Here is a 22,217-nt window from a genome sequence, read left to right as displayed (position 1 = left end):
AGGAAGTGCCTTTTGTAGGTTTGGTGTAAATCTGTTCAGTAGAATCTGAGAAAATAGCCTTTTAATCAATATATATATCTGTGGCAGCTTACCGTGCGCTTACGGTGCGCTTACCGTACGCGTACGGTGGCGTGCGCGAGCGCGATTCTGATTGGCCCTTAGATCGTAGTAAACATTCGAATCGGTCGAAACCAGGAAGCGGCGGCCGCCATTTCGTGTTTTTCACTCAGAAAAAAAAGAGTGATATCTTGAAAAGGGGGCAAGGTGGAGAGTTACAGACCCCCTAACATTTGTAAGGGGGTCAAAGAAGGACAGAAAAGTTCAAAGAAAACATTTATTATTTTTTTTAAAAAAATCGCGGGGTACGCGTACGGTAAGCTTACGGTAAGCTTACCGTACGCGTACGGTAGAAAAAAAAAATAAAAAGAGAAATAAAATTCAGATTTAAGTGTTTAGATATTAGGGGGCTCTAAAAAGAGCCGTTGTGTTTATGAAGTGATTTTTTAGTGGTACCTACAAGTAAGTACTGCTGCAGAGTCTAAGGTTCAAGAGGAAGACTCTGTTCCCTTCATCATTGAAGTGTACACCATCTCCTCTATAAATGTCTTGCATGTCGTAACGCAAGTTGTTGTGGTAAATGGAACCCATACCATAGTCACGGAGGAAAGCAGAAACAGATTTGTTGACGTGCTTTCTTGCTTTGTCAATCTGCGGACAGAAATGATTGGACCAGTTCCATTTTTGCCTTTGGCATATGTTAGAAAACACAAAGGCAGTTTTAGGGAAAAGTGAAAACAGTTGTGCAAAGGTGTCCTTCATAAGCATTTCCAGACCTACCCCAGTCAAAGTGCCTAGGTCATTGCCACCACAGTGCACTATTATGAGGTCAGGGTGTTGGATTTGCATGAAGGATTTCACCAATGGCATCAATTGGTGCCACTTTAACCCTCTCTGACCAATCCATTTAATGTCTACATTTGGCAAAGCAAGGTCTCTCACCATACCTGTTTTCTCTGCATACTTTTCACTCCAGAAGACATAGCTGTGCCCAACAATCCACACTGTGAACATCTTCCAAGGAGATCTGGATGCACTCAGGAGGTGTAATTCAGTAGAATGGGAAAATGAAATGAAAGACAGTTTGGAAATGGAGGCATACATATTTTTTTCATAAAAAAATGAACTGATTGGCTGTTTCATACCATTCTAGAATAAAAACTAGGCTGCATGTGTAAATTAATAGAAGCATGTTTTGTATTGGTACAGAAAAATGTGTTACCAAAGAACAGTACTTTGGATTTGCTGTTAGGTTTGAAAAGTCAAGCACTCTTGCTCTGTGAAATTGAAACATTGTTTGGCGCACTTCTGACCTAACTCCACACAGCAGTGTTCCATGAGCTGTTGCTATGGTAGCAGGCAGAAGTCAAGTTGGGGGAAGGGTACTAGGCAGAAGTCAAGTTGGGGGAAGGGTACTTTTGGAAAAGGGTTGGTTTTCAACCAATAGAAAGAGAATAGGAGAGAGGTGTAAAGAAAAGAGATCCTGGCTCTGATAATCTGCTGTTTGAGTGCCACATTTCTTTCACAGCTAACTAATTTTAAAGGTGAGTTTAGAGTTTGAGAGGGGATGTATATGGTAAATTAAGAAATGAATAATAGAAATGGAATTCCTTTTGTTGAAGTTGTGTTCATCATTTTCTGTTTTGGGAGAAATTTAAATGTGAGGAACATGTAAAATAATATGGACTATGTTTTCACGATAAATTAAGGTGTACTGGTATAAAAAAAGAATAGTTTAAGGGTTTGAGGTTGGACTCAGTAATGCAAATACATTCAGCAGCACTAAGGCTGGTTGCCCTTGCTGGAATGTAGGCAGTCACCCAGGTTACACATGATGGTGGTCTGAAAAAGTAGTTTGGACATGTGCAATTAAAAAAATCTGAAAAGTGGATTCATAATGTGTCAGTCTGTAAAAGTGATTATCACTTGTCAAAAAAAAGAGCAGTAAGTGTGCTTTCAAATTGGCAAAGAAATTTCGTTTTGTGACTAATGTGAAAATATGACTCTGTGTGCATATAGGAATTACAGGCAGAGATTTATTGTGTACTGCTCTGGTGATTTCATTGTTGCATTAGTAGTAAAAAGGGGGAGTCATTTTTTGGTGCAGAAGCAGACTCTTAGCACACACCCAGCTGCTTACCATGTGGAATCATGCACAGTATTTACAAGCAAGTGGGGTTTGAGGTTTCAGCCAGTAATGCAAATACATTCAGCATCACTAAGGCTGGTTGCCCTTGCTGGGATGTAGGCAGCCACCCAGGTTACACATGGTGGTGGTCTGAAAAAGCAGTTTGGACATGTGCTGTTTTCAGAATCTGAAAAGTGGATTCATAATGTATTTTTCTTTTCCAGAGGGGGAGAAAAAGGTGAATGCTCAATTGGTCACTTGCATACTTTGTGGTCTGGTCCACTTTATCTCTAAAAGATTTTTAAAAATTAGTTATTAATTTCTCAAGGATCTTGAGATGTAGTAATTGATTTTTAGTGTTTTTAAAAAAAAAAAAAAAAAAATACGCTTACCGTACGCGTACGGTAAAAAAAAATAAAAAAAAAGTTTCAAAGAAAAAATAAAGAAAAAGTTGAGAGGTAAGGTTGGCTCTTATAAGAGCCGTTGGGTTCATACAGGGATGGAGGAAAGAAAGAATGGGAGTATTATGAGCGTCTACAAACATGCTGGTCTATCTTATTGTTAATAAGGGGAAGACTGATCTCCCCAAAAACAATAAGACCACCACATCTTGTACACCTCATTTCAACCCTCCCAAATCGAGGGTTGATGTCCACAGGAAAAGAAGAAGGTGATGCTCCCACATCAGAGGAAAGGCTCAGCTGAGCTGCCGATGATGTACTCGGCTGAGCATCTGAGGCTGGGCTCTGGTGACTTACTGAAGGGTTTTCTTCAGCATGTCGAGCAAAGGTCCTTGGGTGTCTGTCCTGGAGGTGTCTCTTCATAGAGTGATTTCCAAAGGAGTATTTCCTCCTTGGATTTCCTCTTGATAAAACACGACCACAAAGTTTGCAAGTGACCAATGGAGCATTCACCTTTTTCTCCCCCTCTGGAAAAGTGAAATACTCCCATACAAAAGAAGTCTTTTGTTTCCTCCTTCTCTGGATCATGGTGGTGCTGCTGGCCTCACTCTCAGAAGAGGTCTGCTGTTCTGCCATTGTATCCCAATGTCAATCCAGCTCCTGCTCCTAGAGAATCACAAGCAGAAATGAGGGGAATGGGTGTGGTGTGGGAAGAATCTGGAACTGAAAGTAGTTTCAACCAATGAAAAGTGTTCTTTCAAGCAGTAATGAGGGGAATGGGTGTGGTGTGGGAAGTTTCTGGAAGTGAAAGTAATTTCAACCAATAAAAAGTGTTCTTTGTAAGTCACATGACCTGCCGTGCGCGCACGTGACGCTTACGGTGCGCTTACGCAGCACGTATGTCACAATCGCGCATGCGCATTACACGCCCCTGCGTACCCGCGACGTTGCTTCCGGGTGTACGCGTACGTCACTCACGTACGCGCACCGTACTTATGACGTACGAAACGCGTACCGTCAGCTTACCGTACGCGCACGGAAAAAAATGCATAAATAAAAAAAAAAAACCTTTCCATAATGCAGGATATAGTACATATATTATTTTATACAAAGGGTTACAAAAAATGAAAAAAAAAAATTTGCATTTAAAAAACCGTACAAATTCACTGAAAAAAACATGGGTATCACACACGTTATAGTTAGAAATTAGCATTTTAAAAACCTTGCAAATTCACTGAAAAAACCATGGGTTTCACACATGTTATAGTTAGAGATTAGCATTTAAAAAACCTTGCAAATTCACTGAAAAAACCATAGGTTTCACACACGTTATAGTTAGGAATTAGCATTTAAAAAACCTTAGAAATTCAATGAAAAAACCAAAGGTTTCACACATGTTATAGTTAGCTGGACATTTCACTCGTAAAAAACCAATGAAATTTCCCCGTTATAGTTAGTTCAGCTAACTATAACTCGCGCGCCCGCAATGCACTACTGATGACGTCACATATTACATCACTCATGACATGGTCACTGACATCACTCATGACATCACTGATGACATCTCAAATGACATCACTGATGACATCACTGATGACATCATCCTTGTGAACTAGTAGCAGACCTCTTCTTCCCCTAATATAACCTTTAATACACACATTTAAAAAAATGAAACTAAAATGTTCGAAATAATGAACATATCAATATCAGTTACAACAACCTATTCAGTAATTCTAAGAACCACATACACATCCACTCATTCACCAACAGTCCTATACAGTCACTCATACATGTAGTCACTCATCATATGTATTCATACACCTGTACATCCTGTTACACAACGCCACTCATCCATAGAGTTACTCACACACAAAGTCACTCATGCTAATAAAGAATCAAACATCCATTTACTTGCATATACAGTTATACACACACCACCACACCTACTTCTATGAAACTTACACATACTTAGTCTTTTAAACAATCACTTATAGAAACACATACTTATTCATACAGGAACTCTTTCAATCTCTTACTCTCACATATACTCAGTTATATACACCAAAAGACACATATAACAGTTAAAAACATATGTAGTTACTCATGGAGACACTATTGAGACAGTCTTTCACTCACTAACACACCTTTACACATACTCATCCACCCATATAGTCATGCACACATGCTGTCTTCAACACATACAGTGAGTCACTCATTCATGCACCTATGCACTACATAATACCCCCCACCGAACCATGCAGACACTCACACTGATACTCAAAAAACCAACTAATAACCTATATTGACTCCCATGTAGCTACTCACCAACCCATGCAGCCACTTATACACAAAGTGAGAGACTGATACAGATATTTACATATTTAAACATTACTCACTAAGCCATGTATTCACTATGATACATTTTAACAATCAGTTACACAATACATTTTTCAAAAAAAATCATCCATTTAGACACTTATATACCCATTTAATCTTCCATCGAGCTTGAGATATACTTATATAAAACCTATTTAATTTTCAGAAAAACACACATTCACTGGATGATGTCATCAGTGATGTCATCAGTGATGTCATTTGAGATGTCATCAGTGATGTCATGAGTGATGTCAGTGACCATGTCATGAGTGATGTAATATGTGACGTCATCAGTAGTGCATTGCGGGCGCGCGAGTTATAGTTAGCTGAACTAACTATAACGGGGAAATTTCATTGGTTTTTTACGAGTGAAATGTCCAGCTAACTATAACATGTGTGAAACCTTTGGTTTTTTCATTGAATATATATATATATATATATAAATATATATATATATTCACTGAAAAAAACATAGGTTTCACACGTTATAGTTACGAATTAGCATTTAAAAAACCTTGCAAATTCACTTAAAAAACCATAGGTTTCACACATGTTATAGTTAGCTGGATATTTCACTCGTAAAAAACCAATGAAATTCCCCCGTTATAGTTAGTGCAGGCAACTATAACTCACGCGACCGCAATCCTCTGCTGATGACGTCAGATATTACATCACTGTATTTAGACACTTATTTACCCATGTCTTCTTCCATTAATCTTTAGCTATACATATATTACAAATTTTTATTTTTCATAAAGACACATATGTCATCAGTGATGTAATATCTGACGTCATCAGCAGAGGATTGCGGTCGCGTGATTTATAGTTGCCTGCACTAACTATAACGGGGGAATTTCATTGTTTTTTTACGAGTGAAATGTCCAGCTAACTATAACATGTGTGAAACCTATGGTTTTTTAAGTGAATATATATATATAGATCAGCAACACTTCACACCACAGCATGCTCAGACGAGAAGGCAGACCCTGAGTTAGTGCCAAGAAAACGGGTTTATTTTCGGAATGCCTGCACCACCGCCATTACGTGTTTCAGCCTCCTCCGAGGCCTTGATAACATGACGCGTTCCTGAGCCATTTTTTCTGTTTTAAAGTGACAGTGCACAGAATCACACGTGAGTAATAAACATAGTAAAGTTACATTTCCTCACAGATATGTGAACCCAATGATATCTGAACCACAATATATATATATATATATAGAGAGAGAGAGAGATATAGCCAATAAGCAGGGAGCACTGTGACTGCTCCACAAAACGAGAAACGTTAGAAATGCACGATTCTCCAGTGTGCTGTTCACACCACAGCACGTAACTTCATCCGGAGCACAGTGAAGGCAGAACAACAACCCAAAAAGAAAAGCAGGAACGGTTAGAGAGATCCGTCTCTCCGTAACTGCTATGACCTGCCACCAATGCAACAGGTCCTTGCACATCTTGGAAGGTCACCGATTGGACTCTTGATCCTGCGAAGACAACAGGCGCCGCACTGGAAGGCCGATGAACACTCGCCTGAAGACCCACTCTGGTAGGAAACCCAGAGCGCCTCTCTGACGGGCTGTAAACTACACGATCCGCTTAACAAGGATCTGGAAATAGTCTTAAGAAGTCGCGCTGGAAAGACTGCAGCCACGATGACCCGAAAGAGCAAGATCTGACTCAGGAAGCGGTTTGTCAAGCCCCGACAAACAGGAAGGAAGGGCTTATGCAGAAAAGGAAATCACCACACTCGTTCCCAGCCCTGTTAGCAGATCGATGACCCGATGGCTTCTGGGAGATGCAGTTTCCCCGCGGTTTCACGGGGAAAGAGAGGTCGGGCAGCCGACTCGCTCCAGTCACCGCATGGTAAGGGAGAAAGGTGGAAACATAATGAGTGTGTGTGGCAGAACCCTTCTTCCTATGATTCCCCTGCAGAACCATGACAATTAGCTCATATAGCACAATTCTTTCCCTCCATTTAATAAAGGCTGATTCCATGGATGAAGAGCCTGGCTCTTCCAGTACTGCAGACTCAACAATTGTATTGTAGATTATAAATGACATGGATCCTGGATCCCACGTCTCAAGCTCTCATTGCCCTTCTCCCCCCTGCTACTCACCCGGGTCCCTAGCCCTTCAGGTAGTATTCATATTCTCCAGAGTCTCTTAACTGGTGTTTCTGATGGGGCTAAATAGCATAGTGCTACTTTTCCTGCCCTCCCCTATTCCCCACAACACAGCACTGAACGTACCAGGAGATGACAAGAAAAAAGCAAATATTGCACATTGCCACACACATTAATTTGTCCTACTACCTATCATTGCAAAGCAGTGTTATTTGGTTAAAATGTTTAAATTTGATTTTGTATGTATGTGCCTAGTGCTATCTCTATATACATGTAGAGATATATGCACGCAAAGCAAGATTTAAATATTTTCAGGAATCATGTATGCGTTTGTGTATGTATATGAGTGTACATCAAAATATATAATACATGGGATTCTGCAATTCCTCTATTCAAAACCCATCTCTAATTTCTGTAATCAGCAATTTGTGACACACTGATTTGTGACACACTCAGTCACCGATTATAAAAAATTATGCCAGAACTCAACTGTAATACTTTATTACAGTTGAGTTCTGACATCACAAAACCTGCTGCCAGCAGCCATGGGAAAGGCAGGTCAGTCACAGAATATAACTAAAACAGCTGTTTCAAGAGGGAAACAAAACATTGTGTTTCATTCTTCCACTCTCTTATTTTAGCTGTACCATGATAAGCAACATGTTTATTTATTGCCCTTCTGAGGTACCTATAGAAAAGGTAGGATCTTTCTGCATGCTTCTATTCATTCCCAACTACTGCACCTTTTAAAAAAACTGACTGGAACTAATAAATATCTAAGAACGTTTTAGAAGAGTTTCATTTTGGACTCAAGATTCTACTTTAATTCTTCATTTTTGCAAATATGCCTTCTCTTTCTTTTGAAAGTGCTACACACCAAGGATTTAAGTGGTTTTGGGAAAGCTGATAGTGTGACCAAATACAAGGAATAACACACGTCCTGGAGTAAATAATGAGGATATTGGAAGTCACCTTGGAGTTCCATAACCTTATAAAGGAACTTGGCCTTCAGCCTTGTTCCTCTATCTGGTCATAGAACTCCGCACTGACTTGCAATTTCCCTATAATGTACGGCAGGGGGGCTTTATGTCATAAAGTACTCCCACCAGTTTACCTGTGGCCTAATGTGTGCCCGCCTAAAACTAATTTCTAAAGACGCTACAAATAGTTCAGCTAGTGGTATTTTGAATAATGCATAAAATAAAAAATGCATAGAGAAAATAGTGCAGATGTATGTTATATCCGCGCAGGCCTGGGTAAATGCTGATTTGGGAACTAAATATATAATACTTGGTCGGGGGTTCCCATTCATTATCAGAGATGCTGTCACATTTTCAACTTATCTGCGTGGATTAAAATAAATTGCGTCCCAACAAAACACCTCCCTTTGGTCTATTGCATAAGCAGAGGACACCATGCCTGCACTATTAAAAACATTGTTATCCCTGTGCCCTTACAGCAGACCTTTAGCAAAAAAAATAATCCCTGTGCAAGGCACAACTTTGCTAGTCATTGAGAAAAAAGGCCGGTGTAGGAGAGCTTTCTGGAGGAGGGGGTCCGATTCCCTAGCGCTCACCTACAACATTCACTCATGTGCAATCACCCATTCATATCATTCACCACGCATTTAATATTCCAGCTGTATTTTGTCCCTCCACTGCCTCTAAGCAGAGTCCTGGTTATGTTTCTGGAGTTGCACACATCCTCATCCTAGGACTGCCACCTAACCGGTTTTATATGGGGATGAACGGTATTTTAATGTCCTGACCAGTAAAACAATTAGGAAAATCTGATTGGTATTTTTTTCACTCACCAGTACATACTTAAAACAGGTGATGTAAAAAGAAAACACTTTAAATGTGTTCTGCAGCTGCCCCACTTACCCCTGATTGACAATTTAAATAAGCAAAGATAGAAATGTCATATTAAACTGTATACAAATAATTTGTTATAAAGTTCTATTTAAGAATCATGTAGGGGCCTTTACAGAATGTTTACATTTTGAGCAGATGCCAGAATAAGTTCTGTGTGGCCTCTTCCCCTCTCAGACAAACAGTGCTCTGTGGAATATGCTTTCTAGGGGGGGAATATATCTTCTAAGGGACATAGCTGTCTCGAAGTGAAAGAGAAACAAGGTTTGCTCATTTAAACAAATGAATATGAGTTTCAAATACATGTTATTCAATTCATATTATGTGCAGCATAAGCAAATCTTTAAAATAAATCAAGTGTAAGTCTGAATAAGAACTAATTTAAATGCATATATATGTAACACCAGTTCACACATTACATAAACTTTATCAGTTTTAGTAAAATCACATTCTACATATAAAAGGATGGATTTAATCACAGTTTCAAGTCATTCATTAATATTCATACATTATAGCACACATTTAGGAAAGGCAGAGTGAGTAAATAATCTATTAAACGAGAATATCTTTATATTCATTTAACTCCTTTAAAACATCTTAATTAGCATGGTTAAACACACTTGTGAATACATTCTCTAAATCTACAATAAAGGCACTCTTAGTAATGTTGAATGGAATATTTTTATTGATCATTGACTCAAGTAAGGCACATGTGCAAAGTGCACGTTCATATCACGTATCTGTAAACATTTTCTGTTAAAATGTGTGATTTGTAAAGAATTGGCAACCTTGCGCTGTACCACAATTGTCTAGAAATATGTTGTAATTGTAAGATCCTGCTATTAGTCTGATATGTAAAGATTGGAAATAACAATGGAATATATATATAAAAATGTAATGAATCTTTAAGTATTAAATGAAACCGTGTGTTATTCCTTAGCTTTTTTTAATATAACATTGGCATCTTTAACGCACTGCTTTTGGATGGAAGTTCAGATCTGTGGTGCGTCTCCTACTGTACAACCAACTACCTGCTTGAAAAGTCACTCCTCTGGGACGGCCTCTGAGATTGCTTATTTAGAATGAGAAACAGAAAATTCCCGAGGGAAGAGATGCACATCTGGTAATGACCAAGCCCCCGCATCCCCTGTGCTCCAGGCAATAACTAGTGATATATTATCTGTAGTACGCAATGCAGGCATCTTTTAATGGGCAGGAGAGGTTATTAAATTTTGATAAGGTGATTTATCTTCGCCTTCTCACTCACAATGTTTTTGTTTGGCTCACTGGCACTAGGTAAGTGTGAAAGCAGACTGTGTAGTGGCAGACAACAGGCAAATTCGTACTTTACACGTGTCAGAAAGGTGACCTTGCTGCTGGCTGAAAAGAATCTCATAGTGAAGGTATTACAAAAATGTTTTTCTGATCTGAGCAATAAATGTGAATATTAAACGAAAATATTCCATGCGCAATCACCGTGGGCCAATATTTAAAGTAGGATCTTGTACCTGTGAGTTGATTGTTATGTATTTGTCATTTCTCATTCTACATCTCTGCACCATTGGCTATAACAAAATAAAGCAATACAGTGCCACACATCGCCTTCGTAATTTTCCAGAATAAAAGGTAATTGCACTCCAACGGATCATCCTCATGTGTCTGATTTTACATTTTTGTTGACGGATCAGGTGTTGTTCGCTCATCTGAGGTCTCTCATTGGTGTCTGGTCCTCCTCTACAAAAGGCCTGGGGCGTGATTAGCATGCTGGTACATTTAATTCTAGCCTCAACGGGAAGTCAGTGAAGTGTTTTAGAACAGTTCTAGTTTTTCTCTTATTTGTATTAAGGTTGAGACTGGCTGCCTTCTTTTGCAATCATCAAGTGTTTGGACTGCCGAATTCGACAATGTCGTTGAAGTGCAGCTTTGACTACATCAAGGCTCTCAGTAAATGCTTCAATTGATGAGCAATTTGAAGAGGTGCCAGAGTTTTCCTGAGCAACTTTTTTCTGAGCATGGGAAGGGAGTTGATTCTTGAACATGCATGTGAGGGTGAGATATGAGTTGAAAATGACATTTAAGTTTCGCACCCTCAGTTCTGGGAATAGTCACAGTGATTAGGCTGTTTAAAAGGAGGGAAGCATTCCTTCTGATGCTCACTGCCATCACCTCTGTTCGGCAGTATTTGGGGCCAGATGTACGACAATTGGCTTTTGCGACTCGCAAATTGCGAAAAATTATGAGTCGCAATTTGCGAGTCGCAAAAGCCAATGTACAACAGTGTCAGAGAGACTGTTAGTGATTCCGAATGGGGGCGCAAAATGTGAGGCTCATAAATATTAATGAGCTACTCGCAATTTGCTATCCCACTGGGAATGTGTGGCCCACTCAGGGATGGTGTTATAGTAACAATGGGGTAACCCAGTATCCCTCAGAACCTGGGCAATCATATACAAAACTAACAATTGGTTCTGTCGGGTGTGGATTATTTCTTAAAACATAAAACCAGTCATTGGTTAATTCACATGGAAGACAAATTGTCATAAACAACACACATAGAGACCAAAAAGGGGGGTATTCAAAAAGTTTTATAAATTACGTCATTTATAAATACCCACATTAATTTGCATGGCTGTCAAGACAAAAAGTAAGCTGTAATTTGTGACAAAGTGACATGTGGTGCTCAGTGCTGTAGTGAGGGTGCGTAATATATACAAAGTGACTTTCGTGGTATTGTCGTTTCTTTTAAAAAAGGCCAGAAAAACACAGCTATTTGAATAGTTCTGCAGACTGAATAAGTAGGTCTTTATACAGAGTCTTTCAGCTGGTCCAGGGGATATGTCGACATTTCAACCCAAGGGGGCATTACTGTCTTAGTCAATGCGGGTCTTCATCAGGACAGGGACAATGGGGGCAGCCTAACGGTGCCCAATGCGATTCAGGGGGCGAGTTATTTCTCTTTGTCTTGTATGAGCATACGAACAGTAGTGAAAGTATACTGCGCAGCGAGAATTCTTCCCAGTGGAGTTTCCCAGTGAAGGGAATCGACTTCTGTCTTCCAAAGATTATGGAATGGCAAAATAGATGAGTGTGGTGGAGGATCACAGGCAACCGTCCTGTCTCCTATGATCATGAAGATCACTGTGCGGTTCTTGAAGAAGAGAGAGAGACCCAGAAAAAACAAATTATTCCGGTCAGAGGGCGCAGGCAAACGTCCTGTCTCATCCAGCTCTATCCCCACTCAGGGATGGTGGCCTGCTGGTCTCAGCAGACCTCCATGTCTGGGACTGCTTTTCAATAAAGCAGTTTTTCTTTTTGCTGCCCGTTTTCCTTAAAGCATGCCTTGTAAAACAAAAAAATGAAACGTTTTCGTTTCAGTTTTTAAGGGCAGGTAGTGGTCCCTGGGACCACTGCCTGCCCTTAAAAAATATTTTTAGAGCAAGTCACAAATATGAAGGGTCCCCTGGGGTCCCCTTCCCATTTGCGACTCGATTACCACCCTCTTGAAAAGGGCGGTAAATTGTGAATGTTTTGCAACTGCAATTGTGGTCGAAAAACATTCATACATGGCTTGTGAGTCGCTATTAGGAAGGGTACACCCCTTCCTAATAGCAAGTTGCAAAACCTATTTAGCAAGTCTCAAATAAATTGCGACTCGCTAAATAGGCTTTGTTACATGGCCCTGTAGGTTTTTGCATGCGCAATGGTTCGCTAACCCATTTGCACATGCAAAAACGGGTCGTACATCCGGCACCTACACAGAGGTAGATTCCCGTGCTCGACTGTTAGGGATGCTATCCTTGTTCCCAGATCTGTTTGCAGGTGAAAGTCGATAAAAGGAACTGAATCTTGTGACATTTGATTACCTCTGCTATCGATGCAACTCAAAAGCGATGAGGTGACTGCTTGCTATCAGCCCTCTTTTTCTCACAGTTTTCTCTTTATAAAGGGTACAAAATAAATATAATGCAGAAATGCCAGTTCAACATATGACTAAAACAACTGTTTTTAAAAAATGTTCAATAAATCAAATTTGTGTGCTATATTTCCTTGTGGAAATATGTTCCTCGTTTTATGAATGTTCTGCAGCTCTGAATATAAAATATACATGTATTGGTTAATACTGAAATTTAGAAAGAGCTGCAATCAGTAGCTCAAATATAAGTTTAGAATTGTGATTGTGTATGTAACACACCAAGTGCCATATTCAGTTATCCTGGACCAGCAGCAGAATACATTTTTAAAAATATGTGTAGCTGTTTGCAAGACATTTAAGATTTCAGAAAGAAAGTTTGAAATCTTTAATTGGAAGAGCTGACTTTTTTTAAATACATCTTTTTATTAGTAACAGTGATGCAACGTCTATATCTTAAATCAATGGAGTAGATTCTGGTTTAGCACACATTATGTATATGGAAATCAATTACGTCTTTCAATACTTGCTAGTCCTGTGTCACGTTATTTATGGCGTATTAGGAGTGGAAAGAGAGGGAACAGTTGGTGGGACACAGATATTGTCACGATAATCATTCCACTTGCCCCATATTTGTGACTATTTTTTCGGGCAGCCTCTTGCAATATAAACATTTTTTTCTCTCATCATGCGCCAGTCAATGTCAGCTTTCCAGGCCGCCAATTTAGGTGCCGCATCTGCGCTCCACATTCTGACCACGTTTCTTTTAGTTATCATCAGGCCCAGTCACTAGTATTTTATCCTTGCTATTTAGGTCTGTGGGTTTCCAGATGTTTAATAGGCATCGTTTGGCATCAATTTTCATTCGCACCTCAAGGACCTCCCTGAAGCAATGGTGGACTCCTGCCCAGTATCACTGAATGTGTACACACTCCCATAATATATGCATGAATGTACCTTCCTGGCCACAATGTCTCCGACACCCCGAGTCATCCGTTTCACCCATCCTAACTAGTGTAGGTCCCATGACATATATTCTATGGAGGTTCTTTAATTGGACTAATCGCAGTTTAGCGGAGATCGCAACCTCTCAAGGGGAGGCCAACGCTTCCTGCCACTCACCCTCGTCAAGCTCTGAAACATCCCTCTCCCAGTGTCCACCAACCGTTCCCAAGGAGTCTGGGGCGTTATTAATCAGTTTTTTATATGTTAAGGATACCACTTTTGTTTGCATGTAGCCATCCAGAAGTCTGTCCTCGAGGGGCGAGGCCTCAGGCAAAGACCATCCCCTTGGTATCTGTGATGTTAATGCGTGTCTCACTTGCAGGTAGCAAAAATGTTCTTTGTCAGCCATCTCATATTCCTGTTGTAGGGTAACAAATGTCCCATCTATTGAATCCCTTTGTTTTCTTCCGGGTGCCCAGCTGCTCCGAATCCCACAGGGGAGTGGCCTGCGTAATTTTCTGCACCCAACCTATACTTCTATTGGCAGCATTCCACAACTGTACTGAATGCCCGGTTGGCCCTGTAAGAGAACATTTTGTGGGTTTAGAGTAAAGAGCCATATTAAAGATACCCCCTGGTAAAAGCCATTTGTCCATCATATGTCCCGGGTCATCCCAATGACGATATGTACAGTGATTGATAGCGACCAGACGGGCTGCCCAATAGCAGGGGAACCAAAACTGGCCCTGGCAAAGTGCTCGCCCGGCCCCTCTAAGGGGATGGGGGTGCGGCCGAGCTATTTGCCACAGTTGGTTTTGTCAGATTTTGTTACAGCAGCCGATATTGCATATATGCTGCAAAAATGTAACAAAACCAGCCTCCAAACCTGGCGGCCCACTGGGGGTATGCCCGGTGCCTGCTAGGGTCAGTCTGGCCCTGCCCAATAGTATTTTGTAATGTCATGGAATCCGATTCCCCCATCATACCAGCTCCGCACCAGTTTCGGGAATGATTTGCGGGGTTGTCCATCCTAGAACAATTCTCTCTGGATACTTTCCACCTCTTTAAAGTTCTTCGCTGGAACTGGGTTTGGAAAGTTCTGAAGGGCGTATTGGAATCGCAGTAATTACATAATTTTAAATAATGCAGCTCTTCCCAATAACAATATTGGAAGATTTTTCCAGTTTCCACGTCTCGTTTCAGTCGCTCTAGTGGGGGGAGTACATTTGGCTCATAACTAGCCCTGGGACCCATTGCTATGTAGATTCCAAGGTACTTAAATCCATCTTTTGCCACCTGCACAGGGCAATCCCTGGGCAAGGAAGGAGACCCACCACTAATTACATATATCAGGGATTTACTCCAGTTGATTGTGCATTCAGAATGTGTGCTGAAATTTGTACATATATTGAGAACTCTATCGAGTGATGCTTTGGGGTAGGCCTGGGCTGTAAATCCGCTCCGGTCGCAGAATTTACGGATTTTCGGCAATTCCGTGGAGAATGCAGAATTCCCGAAAATTCCACGATCTGCGACGTAGCGGAATTTTTTCCTTGTTCGCGCTTTAATAATACGCTTTTGCGTGCACGGTAGCGACTTATGGAGATCCCTGCGTTTGCCGCCGAGTTTTCCTATCTGTTCGCGTGCGCCACGAGATTTTGGTAGCCGGCCGCGCGATCCCGCGAGAGTGTGCGATCGCGAACACATGATTCGGGCGCGCCATCGGACATCCGGCAGAAGTTTTTGTGAAGCTTGCGATGCCTAATATGCAAAATTTGCAATCTGGAGAAGCATAATATCTCGAGCAGCATAAAACCTTCTCGAAAATGATGATTTGGATGAAAAAAACTCCTCAGATTGACATTTGGCTGTAGTTTTTTGTGCAAGGAGTCCTTTTTAAAAAACTTTTTTTGGGAGAGGAAGGAAGTGCACGAGAGTCTCCAACTTCCTGTTCACCTCCTCCCAGTGCTTTGTCCATGTCCTGTTCACTTTTCATTTGGATTTGGAGCTGTAAAGAACACTCTTTGTGTCTGCTGCATCATATATCATTGGATTTTAGGACTTTTGTACTTGAGGACTTTTGGATTAGAGATTTTACAAGTAAGTTGGTGTTGTTTGTTTAATTGGGTCATTGCAGTTGCTTCAACTACAATTTTTGTACTTTTCATCATTTAAAAAAATATATATTGTGGGTAGCCAGTGGGCCCAGAGCTAGTTCTTGGTGCATGATGAAACAACTGTTCCTTTGGTGTGTGTTGAATTTTTTTAAACATCATTTAGGGCATGGATGGCATTGGATTGAAATGCAAAATGTGTATTTTTTGGGGTATTTCAGTTTTTGGGTGTGTGTTAAATAAATGCCTTTGTTGTGTGTGGGTGGTGAGTTTGTTGTGTAACTTGCACACCTTGTTTAGCCCTGTGGATTTTCGTTTTTGCATTTTATTGCATTAAAGCTGTGTTGTTTAGCATGCTTCCTTTGCCTGGCTATTATAGGCCTGTTTCAGTTCATTGTTTTCCAGGCCTCCTGCTTGTTGCTTGTGTCTGTGAGTGTCCATGTGGCTGGTGGCAATTTCTGGTGGTAGTTATAAGTGTGCTGCTTTTGCCAAAGAGGCCTGCATGTGTTTCCTTTGTTACTTTTTGGCTAAGCCTGTTGCTGTTGTGGGCCTGGCCATGTGGCTGGCGACCATTTTGAAGCCAGTCAGTGTGCTTTTGCCATAGGCCTGGATTGTCTGTCTTCCCTTTTTTGTTGTTGTGGGCCTAGCCGTGTGGCTGGCTGCCATTTTGAAGCCAGGCAGTGTGCGTTTGCTATAGGCCTGCATTGTCTGTCCTCCCTTTCTTATTGTTGTGGGCCTGGCCATGTGGCTGGCCGTCATTTTGAAGCCAGTCAGTGTGCTTTTTCCATTGGCCTGCATTGTCTGTCTTCCCTTTCTTGTTGTTGTGGGCCTGGACATGTGGCTGGCGGCCATTTTGAAGCCAGGCAGTGTGCTTTTGCCATAGGCCTGCAAGCTTGTGGCCTAGTCTGCCAATAGGCCTTTCATTCAGTAGGCCCAGAGGTAGTCATGGGTGCAAGATGAAACAACTGTTTCTGTGAGGTCTGTTGAGAAACATCATTTAGGGCATGGGTGGCATTGGATTGAATTGCATAATGTGTTTTTTGGGGGTATTTCACTTTTTTGGTGTGTGTTAATAAATGCATTTGTTGTGTGTGTGTGTGGTGTGGTTGTTGGTTAACTTGCACACCTTGTTTAGCCCTGTGGATTTTTGATTTTGCATTTTTTACATTAAAGCTGTGTTGTTTAGCGTGCCTACTTTGCCTGGCTATTATAGGCCTGTTTCAGTTCATTTTTTTCCAGACCTCCTGCTTGCTGCTTGTGACTGTTGGTGTCCATGTGGCTGGTGGCCATTTCTGGTGGTAGTTATAAGTGAGCTGCTTTGGCCATACAGGCCTGCATGTGTTTCCTTTGTTCCTCTTTGCTTACTGCTTCCATCCCCTTTGCCAGCTGCAGCTCCCTGAATGACGTGATGCGCATATTAAAACCAAACAGGTTCCACTTCCAATCCATTTGTATATTTGTTTTTTTTCTTCTTCTTTACTATCCTTCCTGACTGTACACAGTATACCACAAAAGCCCTTGTTGTCAAAGTCTCCCAAATGGCTACACAGTTAAAAAATATTTTTGTAACTTGAACTGAGTTAAAAAAAAAATATTTGTACTAGTATTAATTGAACCACAACAACAAATGCAACATTCCACTGATGTTCCTCTGGCTTCTTTGCTTTTAGGTGCACAAAAGACTGAGGAGAAGGTGTCACTGTCATCATCATCACCCATTGTACTGCCAGACAGATGTCCTACTGTGCACACCATCACGTGACATGTGCCCACAGACATTTCTGCAACTTGTGCAACTGTGTCCTGCTGGCATCTGAAGAAGATTGTCCCAAAGAAAGTTACCAGGTCCTCCAGTACCAAGAAAGTTGCCAGCGAGAAGAAAGAACAGAAGAAGGAAGTGTCACTTTCCAAGACTGGTGTGCTGCCCACGATATTTTTTGGGAAACAAAAAATTAGGCCTGCATCAGCGGTGTCCAGGGACCAAGCTGGGAGCAGCACCTCCGCATCAGCGGGTCCACCCCACCAACCTAGGCCCAAGCCCAAGCCCAAGCCCATGAGTGTCGCAGAGGTAGCCAGTCTATTTGTGCAAACGCCAACGAGCAGTGATGTTGAAATTCCATTATCGCAAAGTAGCACCCAATCAACGCAGGTGGAAACTCAGCAGATAAGTGGGCAACAACATCCGGAACAACAGCCGGAATAACAGTCACAACAACAGCCGCAATAACAGCCACAACAACAACAGCTGCAACAACAGCCCACAATAGTAGTTGGTTCTCCCAAAGTAGGGGCAGTTCAGGAAATCGAGCTTCATGGAGAGGACGAAGAGCAAGCCACTCATTCAGACGATCCATTGTCTTCCAGATCCCCAGCAAGAAAAGGGAGGGTTAGTCCATCAACTTCTTCTTCAAGCCCCCCTTCTGATGATCTAGATACCACTTGGAAGCCATCAGCTCAGTCTGAGAGTGAGGCACACCACGCAACAAGGCTAAGGAAAAGGAAGGTTCCAGAAAGCCTTAGAGTTATGGAGGGAGATGTAGGAGAGGAGGATGATGACGAGCCAGTCATCATGAAGATCAACCCCGCCCCAGTGGAGATGGAGACCAACATTATTATTACTCCATCCCAAATTGCTCTGAGGGAAGTGGAACAGATACCACCAACACAGGTAACACCAACACGACCTCCAGCTTCCATATTTGCATTTGCTAAGGCCCGGCAGGGACCTACATCCAGCTCAACCACCACCACAGTAGGTAGTGGTACTGTAAGTGCACAGAGTCAAATTACACGCCCACCCTCCAGTTCATCTGGCATTGAAAGTGGCACAACCAGCAGCCCCAGAAAGTTCACCTCCCAGTTTGGGACTTCTTTTCGGTTAGCAGTAAGGAGGAGAATGTTGCTATATGCTCAATGTATCGACATGCTGTTAGTCGGGGTAAGCTTGGTACAAACTATGGTACCAGAGGCCAAACAAGTCATCTAAAAAAACACCACATGATCCAGTGGGAGGCGCACCTACTTAGCATACAAAAAAAGTAAAACTGCACCCATTGCTGTTGGTGGGGATGAAGAAGTAGAAGAAGATATGATCGCGGCGGAAGGTGAACAAGAGGGAGACATTTCTAGCCCTGTCCCCAGCAGTGTAGTGGTACCGCCCACATCCTCAGTAACATCTAAGTGGCACCGTAGTAAGAAGACTAGGAGTCATCCTGGGACACCAAGGCAACAGAGTACTGAAATGAAAAAAAGTGCGTAGTTGAGCCTAACTGGGTTCAAGAAGTCACCTGCATCAGCTGCACCACAAAGGAAAATAATCCAGTCTACTATTGACAGCATGCTTAGGTCAGAGGGGCAGAATGAACGCAACCACCCAACGGCATGTTTGTACAATGCGAAGCTGGATAAAATGTTATTGCTGGACCTTCTCCCTTTTTCTTTTGTGGAACGGGTCGGTTTCCTTGCATTTGTGTCAGCCATCTGCCCTAAATGGAAGGTTCCCAGCCGGTCCTATTTCGCCAGAGTTGCTGTTCCAGTACTACATCACGATGTGCTAGAATTGCTTGGACAAGCTTTGCAGCAGAGTGCTGTTCACACTATCCACCTGGCAACAGACATGTGGACCAGTTGCCAAGCCGCTGATTACATGTGCATCACTGCACACAGGATCTCTTTTGTGGGGGTTAGAGAAAAGATATCTGAAGCAGGTGTTGTTGACACTGCTGAGATTTTTCATGCTACTCAGAAACATGCAACTGTAGCCATGTTCGCCATGGAGAAATCTCATACTGCTGCAAATATTTTTGGAAGAGTTTAACAGCAAGGTCTTTGAATAGCTGCACCCAAGAGGGCTTAACATTGGTTTTGTTGCCACGGATAATGGCAGTAATGTACTTAAGGCATGGAGCATGGTGCCTATTTCAGAGTCCTGTGTTTGGCGCACTGCATTAGCATTATTGTTCAAGATTTTCTGAAAAAAGAAGCCATAGTCAGCAACTTACTGACCACCTGTAGAAGACATTTCAGCCATTCTTTTAAAGCCTGGAAGCAGCTGAGGATCATTCAAAGTGAGTATGGAATGGCAGTCAAAGCACTCATCCAGGAGGTGGCAACACATTGGAACTCAACTTATTACATGCTTGACTATATGTTTGAGCAGAGCAGACCAATATGTCATCAAAGAGGGGATGCTACTGTGAAAGGCATGACCCTTCACATGGACCAATGGGGCCTAGTTAAATGCCTGACCTCAAAATACCTTTTGAGGTCTTCACACGTGAAGTCAGCAAGGAGGACTGTACTATGGGCCAAGCTATCTCATTTTTGCACATGCTAGAGCAACAGCTGAAGTAGGTGTCTTAAGCGTACATAGGTGTGGAGGAAAAAAATGAATCATATGAGTTGGTGGAGAGCTTATCCCTTCGCTTAGCTTATAATACAAGGGTTTAAACTCGCATTGTTTCAGAAAAACATTTAATTTGTGCCACAATTCTGGATCCACAGTACAAATCGGCACTGAATAGTAAGACATTCATTTTTTTTTCAGAAGTGGGTGTTTCCCAGTACAAACCTTGGATAGCTGAGGCAGCCAGTGACTTTGAAAATGAATGGCTGGTAATTAAAGGCCCGCTACTCAAACCTACAACAAGTACTGCAGCAGGGCATCCGGCATCAAGTTCCACTTCAGAGCCTGAGGGCAGTGCGTTTTGCTCAGAGCGGTCACCAACACTATCGACAACAGCAAGAACCGGATCATCAGTCCCAGTAAAATCGGCACAGGATTGGTATTTAAAGCGAGGGCTTGCTAGGTCCAGTGCTGATGCCAGGACAAAAGAGGCCAAGCAAAGTGTAGCACCCCTGAACATTGAGCGGATGGTCCAGGCCTATCTGGTTGACCGAACAGATGTCTTCATTGATCAAAACCCATTGCGGTATTGGTATGGGAAAAGGGGCCAATGGCCAGTGCTCAGCAGGCTGGAGATAAATTATCTGGCTTGCCGTGTCGCAAGTGTCTCTTCTGAACATGTTTTCAGTGCTGCTGGTGCCATTGTAACAGTGAGTGAAAAGGACCAGTCTCTCCCCCAAAATAGTGGAGAGGTTAACCATGATCAAAATGAATCAGCACTTTATACCACCGAATTACAAAATACATGAATCAACCCAGAAAGATGAGGACAGTGACTTAGGTGACGGAAGTAGTGGGTTAGATGATTACCTACTTCTGGTTGAACCCCCAGAGTTTGAGGACGAGCTATACTTCCCTGACAACTAGGCTTAAACTTCCTACTTTCTTCCCTTCTTATTTACTTTTATTTGTGTGTGTCTGTCTTTCTGGTTCGAAACTTTGAATCACAACAAATCCATCAACACCGTCTTTTAGTGTTTTCATTGCCATATTGGAGGTACAGCTGTCTGCATACTGAAGTCCGCTACTCCGAGTCCTGCTCCTCCATCCTCCTGACTTGTCCTAAATCCATTTCCCTCAAGCCAAATGATGATTGGATGTAGAATAATAAAAGTACAAGCAACAAAATGTTGCCTCGTCGAGAAATGGAACATAATGACTACTATAGCTATCCTCCTTTCCGAGCTGAGAGAGGCTGCCCCTTAACTTAAGATGAGAAGGAACAGGTAATTAATAATGGCATACATTGGACGCTGACTCTGAGAGTGATTGGTGTTTGTGCTGTTGTTTGTCATGCATGAAGTGAATTCATTGTGTAATAGTATTATTCAATCTACACGCTAAAAGTAACTCAAGTCAATATTTCCCTTCTTAACAAAATTGTACTTCCACTGCAGGCCGATCCATTGCATTTTTGAATATAGAATCTGGACTCACTATGTTCACTGCACTGCACACTGAGTTGGACACCATGATGAGGACCACAGTGACATAATATCTTCACAGTCACTCAGTAGGATCGGAGCTGATTGATGGAATAACTCAGGGCATTTCATGAGTGGCAGAAAAGGTAAACAAGTCAGCAACAACCACACCAGACCTACATGTCTGTGCAGTGGTGGAGTCGAGTGTAGTGGTATGACTGAGAGCGATGCATTAATTTAGTCACTTAATTTGGAAAATGCTACGTTGCTGTTTATGTGCTTTGTCTGTCTCTGTCAAAATGTAAGCTAAGTGAAGGTTGGGTCACGGGTGCCATGGGCATGCTTTGTCCTGTTGTTGTTGTAGGTAATGCTGTTCTTGTTGCACTCCACCGTAATTTATGCATTTTTTTTCTCCTTGATTTTTCAATATCCCTTTTGTTTTACCATCTACAATTACTGCCCAGC

This window comes from Triturus cristatus, chromosome 2_2 (assembly GCF_964204655.1).
Source record: "Triturus cristatus chromosome 2_2, aTriCri1.1, whole genome shotgun sequence".
NCBI lineage: Eukaryota > Metazoa > Chordata > Amphibia > Caudata > Salamandridae > Triturus > Triturus cristatus.
This window is presented reverse-complemented; position numbering follows the sequence as displayed.